The sequence below is a fragment of the Micropterus dolomieu genome, linkage group LG04 (assembly GCF_021292245.1).
Source record: "Micropterus dolomieu isolate WLL.071019.BEF.003 ecotype Adirondacks linkage group LG04, ASM2129224v1, whole genome shotgun sequence".
Lineage (NCBI taxonomy): Eukaryota > Metazoa > Chordata > Actinopteri > Centrarchiformes > Centrarchidae > Micropterus > Micropterus dolomieu.
This window is the reverse complement of record NC_060153.1, coordinates 26,456,065-26,465,540: the sequence shown is the minus strand read 5'-3', so window position 1 is coordinate 26,465,540 and position 9,476 is coordinate 26,456,065. Positions and strand designations below refer to the sequence as shown.

Genomic DNA, 9,476 nt, shown 5'->3' with positions numbered 1-9,476 from the left:
CTGTCTTATAAAAAGTGCCGTTGGTAATTGAATGGGTAAGTCCATTTTTCCCCAGGAAGAAGATAGTAATGTTTCCAGCTGAAGGATAAATTATCATATGTGCTTCTAATCAGCCCCCATGCACTCTCCTCCTGAATTTGTACTAGCAAGTTGAACAGCTGGAGAAAAATGACGGCAAATGAGAAACGATTTTCTGTAGGGGGCTCTTTCTGAGATCCCTTCCTTTTTCAGGTGTCTGGAATATCCTGCTGATGATATGTAATTCAGGAAGTGTTATGATTCACTGTCAGCCCTAAGGGTTACGCTATTATGGTTCCCAAGTGAAAAACTACTCTCACTCTTTCATTCTGCCCCAGAACAATATGCATGATACCCACAATAAACCATTTCATTAATTCTGAATTGTTTTTGGAATAGAACAGTATTGCTTAGAGTCTTACCAAAGCAAATACGTTATGTTGTTATTAAATTCTCTGCATATAAAGTACTACCACAGGCAAAACTGTTAGGATTTATGAAAGTAAACCATGTTCAAGAAAACAAAGCTGACAAATTCAATCCTAATTCTGATTGCTTTTTTTTCGTTTTGCTACCCTGTGTCTGTTCCAATGACAGCACGATTACAACATAGAGCAATATATTTACCCAAACACAAATCGTTGCTAATCTTTCGACAATACTAACCTTAGCTCTGTCTACGTTAATCTGATTTTCCACTCACGCTTCTCCATATGGGAGATTAAAGACCCAAATATAACCCCATTGCAATATTGACCCTATCGATCATGCCTTGGAGTGCAACACAGCCAAAAAAAGAAAAAGGAATAAAGTATTCCAGAAAGCCTTCCCAGTAACTTTATTTGCAGGGAAAACTATTCTGGTCCATTTGTCAGGATCAAGTTGAAAGACATGAGAAAGCACCAGGGAGATCTATAAAGGGACTTAAAGCTTCCTTTGAGGTTTTTATAAACCATAAAGCATGTAGCTGAATCTTCTTATATCCGCAGTGAGTGGCAGATTCTTGCAGCATCAATCAAAATAATGAATCTGTATTAAATCCAGACGTCCCTCTCGCTGACATCCATTTTTGAAAAATACATATCCTAGATCACAGAATCAGAGGAAAAGGGACAGAAAAAGAAATAGTATTCAGAAAGAAATATATAAACAGGGACTAAAAATGAGACAGGTGAGGGTAAATTTGAGCAAGAGGTGGAAATGCTGGTTAGTTGTTCATTGTCAGATAATAACCATAGTTACAGTATATACTGTTAAGCTACAAACTTATTTATCATACACAGTATATTATTGTGGTGAAGGAGTGGACATTTGCTAATAAGTCAGGTTAGCAGCTATTGCTATACATTTCTATCCCTTCCCTCCATGTTTTGTGCCCATAAATATGAATGCCTGCACTGAAAAAAAGTCTGTTGAACTTACATAAAAATATGTACATCAGTTGCACATATTTATTTTTAGTCAAAATGATTCATTTCAGTTTAATATACTGAATTCTTACATGTAAAACCAACATGATTTGATTATGTTCAAAGTTATTTGTTAATGTTAAATATACAAAATTATTCTGTCAATACCAAACATCATTTGTTTGTGTTAATTTAACGTTTCCCTTTAATGTTTAGTGTATTCAGTTATCACTTATTAAAGCAACATGAGATTTTTATGTAAAGTATATGCATTGTTGTTCTGTTAAATCAACCTAACCTACTGAAGTTAGTCTCATATAGATTCTACATAAATTCTACATGCTAAAAGTTTTTCTGTACGCTGATGTCTCTTTAATCTTACCTACAGTTTTACTCCTGTAACATTTTCAGAACAAATAAGGCATACACAAAAACATTTCTTTTGAAACTGTATTGTCAAAAAAGTTACTACCAATACTTCAAATCGGTTCAATGCAATTTATACACAAATAAAGGCATACATATACAAACCATTCTCACATTAAAACAAATCACCTTTTTCCACTTGGTAGCCAAGTTATCAAGAGTGCATTGTAAACATTCTGCTACAACCTGAGGCAACACTGTAGGTCATTAAAAACCTTCTGAATGACATCAAACCAGCATCAATAGGGAATTATACTACAACCAGATTAATGCAGAAATTATGCAAAAAAGTGCAAAATACATCCACTACATTTACACCCTCTTAACAACAAAAAAGACAAATGTAATGAAATCATTACACTCTGGTAAATGTAAATCCAGTGCTTGGAAAGTTATTGTGCTCCTTTAACTGCAAGGGTTCTGGAATTAAAGAGTAATAGAATTAAGGAGTAATTGCTTTCCCACCACTTCTATATTTCAGTTACGAATGTGCAAAAAAACAAAATCACCTCGACATTTTAAAATAGGGGAAGCTGTTGGGATCTCTCCCACATCTGACAAAGCTGACATAAAATGAAAGAGATACATTTTGCCATACATGGCCCTGAGAGAAATAATCTGCTGAAACAAATACACTACACTTGCAGTAAACAAATACATAAAGTCAGCACAAGTAGGTTGCGTAAGTGTCAAAAGTCCAATCCAATAAAAAAAAAGCAGCAATGGTCCATGTTCCAAGTAGAAAGGGTACTGTTGTATCCAGCTCACTTAGTTTGTTTTTGAGTCCCTGGGCTTTCTTTAACAGTGTGTTGTCGTCCAGCACCATCACAACTTTCTGGGGCACTTTCAAAGAGTACTTAAGTTCAGGAGGGTAGTTGAGGTTCAAGGCATACATTAGTCCATACAACATGGCAGCAGCTAAGGCAACGTTGTCCAGATCATGCAGAACCACCTGGCCTTCTAGGAAAATCCCAATGTCCTCTGGTCCATCAGTGGCATCTCACGTAATCCCACCATGGTCTCCCCAATGGCTCCTTGGTTCAGGTCTTTGTCTTCTGCCTGCAGAATGCACAGTCACAAAAGAAGCCATATGAGAGGAAATAAAAAATAAAACCTTAAGCCTATTATGCACAGAAACCATCATACTAAGTATCTGCGTGAACTGATAACTAATTCTTCAAATTGTGGCCCGGGCCTCTATTTACCTTAGCAGCAAAAGGGTACCAGGTCTTGTGTGAAGTGAACAGATTGCTATAATAAGTTTATGATAAAAAAAAAAAAAAATGTTTTGCTCCTGTTTGGAGTCTCCAGTTACTCAAGTCCTGTGTTGTTGGGTTTTTTTTAATCACTTTTACCCATTTAAGATTTTCCCTAAAAATACAGTTGCACAATATAGCATACCATTCATGAACTTTGACATGTAAACAGCTTGGCATTAGGAAATGTAGCCAGTACCAAAGCAATACTCTAATGTTTTGTATAAAAAGGTCAATGTATTTTATGTAACTACACATGATCTGTCAGTGAAGGTTTATGAATTTGAATTATACTGTGTCTATTAAATGGAATATCAAGAGGTCAGCAACTAACAACTCTGTCATTATCAGTTAGTCTAAGATTTCTCAGACTTTACTTGGGTATATTTGGTGACACATTTTAACATTTTGCAGAGAAACACAGAGTTGTGATCTATTGCTTTTACGGCTGGATGATTCATCAAGTAATTCAAACCTAATTTCAGATTATTCAGATAATCACTCAATCAGTGACAATCATGATCACTTACAGCATTCATCCTGGCAAAAGTATGAATGATATAATGGAAAAATCAGTATGGATTTTCAAAAATATTTACCATTAAGAGTCCCCACCCCTCTCCATGGCCTCACATAGTGCCTTTTGGTCAACAAAGGCTCAATTTTGAACTGAAGCTAATCAGTATTTTTTATTTCTTTCCTGACAACTCACTGACTCACGCACGCTCCACAGTCAAGAGTACTTTCACAATGCAGTGTGACGTCCACTGTTTCATGAACCGCACGTCAGCCGATTTCCTGTCAGCTCTACTACAGTACTGTTAACTTCACTGCCGATCTCCTTACAATGCTGTTTTATACTCATTTAGCCACTTTTCACTGTTAGCTTTGCACATACTTAATAGTGTTTACTGTTCATTTTGTGTGGAAAAGCATCAGTTTGAGTGAGAACTTACACTCAGACTGAGCAAAACTCCATTCAGCTGGCAGCACTCCTCATAAGCCATACTGCTTTTCTTCATTTTAGTAGCCAACAGGCTTGCTGAATAGCTAAGCTAGCTTGCTTTCTGAAAATACTAAGGTGATCAGATTGAAAACACTGCTTACAAAAACAAACAGTAAATACTATCAACAGTATGTACAAAGTTAACTGTGAAAGTGGCTAAAATAAGGATGACACAGCACTGTAAGGAGATCAATGGTAACATTAATGGTACTGTAGAGGTGACGTCAATCTCAAAAGTACTGAACCCTAATAATTATAATAATCTTTATTTGTAGAGCACTTTTCAAAAACAAGTTACAAAGTGCTTCAACAAGTGCAAAGACAACAATACCCAAAAGACAACAATACAATCAAGAAAACATTGAAAAGACCAAAATACGCGTTTAAGATGAATAGAAAATAAGTAAAATAGAATAAAATAAAAAGGGATAAAATAAAGTCAAATAAGATCGGGAAAGGCTCTCCTATAAAAGTATGTTTTAAGAAGGGACTTAAGAGTTCACTGACTCAGCCGACCTGATTGGCCCTGACAGCAAACGCTCTGTCCCCTTTAGTTTTCAGTCGAGACTCTGGAACAGACAACAGACTACAAGGTGCGTGCTGGTGCGTACGGGACTAAAAGTTCAGAAATATAACAAGGCAAGAGGCCATGAAGAGCTTTAAAAGTGATCAATAGAATTTTAAAGTCAATTCTAAAACATACTGGGAGCCAGTGTAATGAAGCTAAAATAGGAGTAATCTGGTCATATTTCTTTGTTCTGGTTAAAAGCCTGGCAGCTGAGTTCTGGACAGTCTGGAGTCGATCAATAGATTTTTGGGTTAAACAAGTGAAAAGGCTGTTGCAATAATCCAGGCGTGATGAGATGAAGGCGTGTAAAATGGTCTCGGTGTCCTTAAAAGTTAACAACGAATTTTTGCTATATTTCTAAGTTGATAAAAACATGATTGAACAAGCTGTGTGGTGTGCTGCTCGAAATTTAAATTACTATCAAACCAAACACCAAGGTTCTTTGCAAGAGGCTTAATGTGATTTACTAGGGAACCAGCAGATGGCAGTATTTTTGTTTTTCACAAAGGCAGTCGTTAAGTGTACTCAGTATTCCAGGGTCTGTGGATTTGACGGGCAAGTACATTTGTGTGTCATCAGCATAAATATGAAAAAGAAATACCATGTTTATGGATAATTTGTTCAAGGGGAAGTAGATACAAGGGAAAAAATGGGTCCTAAGATCGACCCCTGAGGCACACCATATTTAACTGGACAGAAGGAAGAGACATTAGTTGTTTACAGACACCCAAAACTTCCTATTTGACAGGTAGGATGAAAACCATTCTAGGTTTATACACACACACACACACACACACAGTAGGTAATTATACTCAGTGTATTCTCTCGCTCATTTTTCCGGGTCTTCACTGAGGTACACACAGAGCCCCTTGAGTATGCATTCCCGCCGAACATCAACGTCATCATCCTAAGTCAGGGAGGAATAAGCAGAACAAGTCATGGAGTTGAGAGTCCTTAAAAATTTAATCATATACACAAGATTTCTTTAGTACCTTCATTACCAAACATAACCAAAATGCTGCATAAGTGTCAAAACCAAACAGGCAGACTCAGCAGAATTGGACTGTATTAGACTGCATTAGATTTTACCTAACATTGCAGCAATACCCAGGATCTTTTGAAAGTCTTGACAATCTAGTTTAAACATGTCAAGTGTTTCCCACAGAATGGCCGTGCAGTCGATGTTGTCATTCTAACATTAACATAGCTAATAACATTTTTATTTTATTTTTTAAAGCTGGGTCTCCGACATTGACAGCGTTGTGTTGGACAGATTTGTGCAGCTGTGTTCATGAGGGAGAGGGAGCCAGAAAGAGAGGGACAGGTGAGCGAGAGAGAGTGATGAGCAAGAGGATGTGCTGTGCAAATGCGCTATGGCGCTCTGCAATCAAATACAATTTTAAAATACAAATAAAAACTATTGTATATTACTCACCATTTACGGGCCTAAGGTACGAAGTGGAGATCTCAACTGGAGGAACACCAAATACCTATCCAGAAATAGATATATACATATTTTCTCTACTAGCTGGTGAAGCATCCTGTTTGTGACACAGCATATCCAAGTTTAAAATTAAAATGATAAAGGTATGTGAATAATACTCAGCATTCATCCTTTATCCACCACAATATTTAACAAAAATAAAACATTTTAAATCAATAAACTTGATTTGAGATTAATTTTAATCTCAGGCAGCACATCCAAGCTTTAATTCCAACAGAAAATGTAAAGAATTATTAAACATTTAAGGTCAGGAATAAGGATAAAGTAAGAATTACTCTAATCAGAGTAATGCATGTCCTCTACATGGAGTTACTGGAGATAAAGATATTGAGGACGTTGGAGGGATATCTATGTACTGTAAATAAGTGCTGATGTTATGAGCAGTTTACGTTTCACCAAGCTAAATTTAGAAAACACAGAACATTAACTTTACCGACTTTATCAAGTGCTGCTTTCTAATTAATAAGCACAGAGCATGTGCACTGTCATAAAAAAAACTGCAGTTACACTTTAGCCTGGACTAACCTTATTAAGAATAAGTTGTGAAGAATGTGGTCAAAGTTAAGTCTGAACTTTTAACATTACATTTCTAGAATGATGCTTAATGGTACTGATAAGTGTGACATTAAGAGCATGCTGAATTTCATTGTGCAGAAGTCTGCAGACTAAGACTACATTAACACATTACTACTGTGCACACATTGTGAATTAATAAACTTAAAATAAAAGTCACCCTCATTAGCATAGCTAACGCTAGCAAGTAACAACGTTAGCTAACCTTAGCATTACCATTAACCTATGATGTTGCCCGTTTTTGCTAATTTAGTCCTTAATAACCTCAGACGCATTATGTTCACTGAGCTAACAGGAATATCTATAATGCAGACAGACATTTGACAAGATTTAATTACCTTTACCTCGTGGAGAGCTCTCCAAGCATTGAATGGCTTGCTAACCTTGACTTTGACTAATTCGTGTTGCTCGATGTTACTGGCAGATAAAAACCTCAACACATTCAAAATGATCCACCTAACGTGACTACATCTGTTTCTGACCAACATATGACAAAGTTGTATTACCTTTACTGTGTGAAGAGCTGTCCAGACTGATGAATTAAACGACCGAATTGAAAAAATGGCGCCCTCGGTGACGTTTTCAAAGAGCTGCTCCCAGTGGGCGGAGCTTCCAGACAAAACATAACTTCCTTTGCTCTTAGCATGACTGAGACTTAAAAATTAAACATCCCTCAAGATTAGAATAATTCTACATGATTTACATATTTTCAGAGAAGAAACAAAATCAGTGACTTTTTTCAGTGCCTGTCTGTAATCTTATGCAGGAAACTCTTATTAAACATATTAAATACAGACAAATACAGACAAATACAGTGTGTGTGTGTGTGTGTGTGTGTGTGTGTGTGTGTGTGTGTGTGTGTGTGTGTGTGTGTGTGTGTGTGTGTGTGTGAGTGTGTGAGATGATGCACACTAAATTATTTAAAAAGACAATGAGGTCTGCACAGGAACAACTCATGTCACTGTACAATAACATTTTTATTTGGTTAAAAACTTTCATTTTTAACTCTTGTTAAAAATATGAAGTTGTTAAGTTTGGTGAAGAGCCTTGTTTAGGATAAGGAACTTAAAGTTTAGGACTTGGGACTTGTCGGTCTTGACTCAGACTTGCCTGTCTTACTTGTGACATGTAAAACAATGACTTGGTCCCTGTCAGGATGTGTGGTTGAAAGGCTGGTGGACCCAAATGCAGGATGGGAAACCCTGGGTTGAGTTACCGAGTTGAAAACCAGCTTTGTGGTACCGCTTATCCCGACCGCGATTGTTAGGGTTAGTTAAGCTAGAGAACTGAAAGATATCCTGGGTATGTTGAACTCGCTCGAAGCGAGCACACTTACAATGAGTCCAGGTAATCCAAAATAATAACAGTTCAAACAAACCAGGTGATCCAACAAAAAAACTCAAGAAGGAAAAATAAGCCAGAAAGCAGGGAAACACGACAAGCAAGGCAGGCTAGACACGACAACACACTGCAACATGAGACAGACCGTATACACGCTACAATGACAAAACAACTTGACAGCTCAGAGTTCTTCAACCCAGAGTTCAGGTTTACACTGAGAGTTTGTGGAACCTGCTTTCTGAAACAGGGCCAAGGACTGAAGACACACAGCAAACATTTAACACCTGGGACTAACGAGCAGGGTGGGCGCAACACAGGTGACCGGGATCAGGACTAACGAGGCAGAGAGACAGCAGGGGAAAACGGAGAGACAGGCATGCAGAGGGATTACTGGGGTAACAGACATAACACAGGTCACTTAACACTAAACACAAGACATATCAAAATAAGACGCAACAGATCAGAATAATAAACAAACTAACTCAGACACAAGCACACAGATCGCAAATAAACTAGCACCAACAAGGAACACAGACTGAAGCTAAGATTTACCAGAACTCAGAGCAGACAGGGGCAAAACAACACAGAAGTTTACAGACCAGAAGTAAACACTAAGGCATAAACTAATATATGAGACAGGAACAGAACTGAAATCAGGAATATACCAAAACACCACTAAACACCAGCTAACAGATACTAACCAGATAAACAATAACATCAGGTAGAGGACGCACACTAACGGTAGCAAGCAAACTATAAACTAACAGCACACAGAGAACTCAGGACAGGATCGTGAGAGTCCCACCTCTGGGCATTTGTCACTTCAGTTGTTTTCCTAAATAAACATTCTCATTTAGTAAATAAAGTTTTGTTTACAGTGTTTCTCATGAAAAGACATATTCATATTTGTATTTACAGTGCTTTTGCAACTTATTTATGTTTAAATGTTTTAAAACCAGCATCAGCCAGCAGTCTTCTTCTCCTCTTTTAATGGTGCTTTGCTGCCTTTTACAGCTACACTTTATTGACTGACTGTGGCTATGTGGAATTGCATGATACACAGGGATGTTTCATTTAACAGCACGGGCAATTTGACGTGCAGGCTACTGTAGCTTCTGATTAGGTGTTTCTAGCCAAAGTAAGAATGGGGTTGATACATTAAAAACACGGGAGATATTAGCCTCAGTTGGAGGCAGGCTTAGTTGCACACTCCATAGCTAGATAAAGATAGATAAAGCTTCATTACATAAGCATTATTTTGTTAATCTATTAAGTTTTTTTCTCTCTGGCAGTTGGGGTAACCATGGACAGGGTCACGTCCCATATCGCGTTCTTCACAGACGCCTCCCTGAGAGGCCCCAGAGGGGCAGACATC

At 37.5% G+C, this 9,476-nt stretch overlaps 1 long non-coding RNA gene across 1 annotated transcript; it reads right to left on the bottom strand.

The window, feature by feature from the left end:
* Nucleotides 1-1,911: 1,911 nt before the first annotated feature.
* On the bottom strand, nucleotides 1,912-7,443 carry LOC123969900. Its single transcript, XR_006824815.1, has 4 exons — nucleotides 7,267-7,443; nucleotides 6,119-6,173; nucleotides 5,496-5,590; nucleotides 1,912-2,912 (listed from the first exon to the last, which is right to left on the bottom strand). It is a non-coding gene; the product is annotated as an uncharacterized LOC123969900 (long non-coding RNA).
* Nucleotides 7,444-9,476: the final 2,033 nt, after the last annotated feature.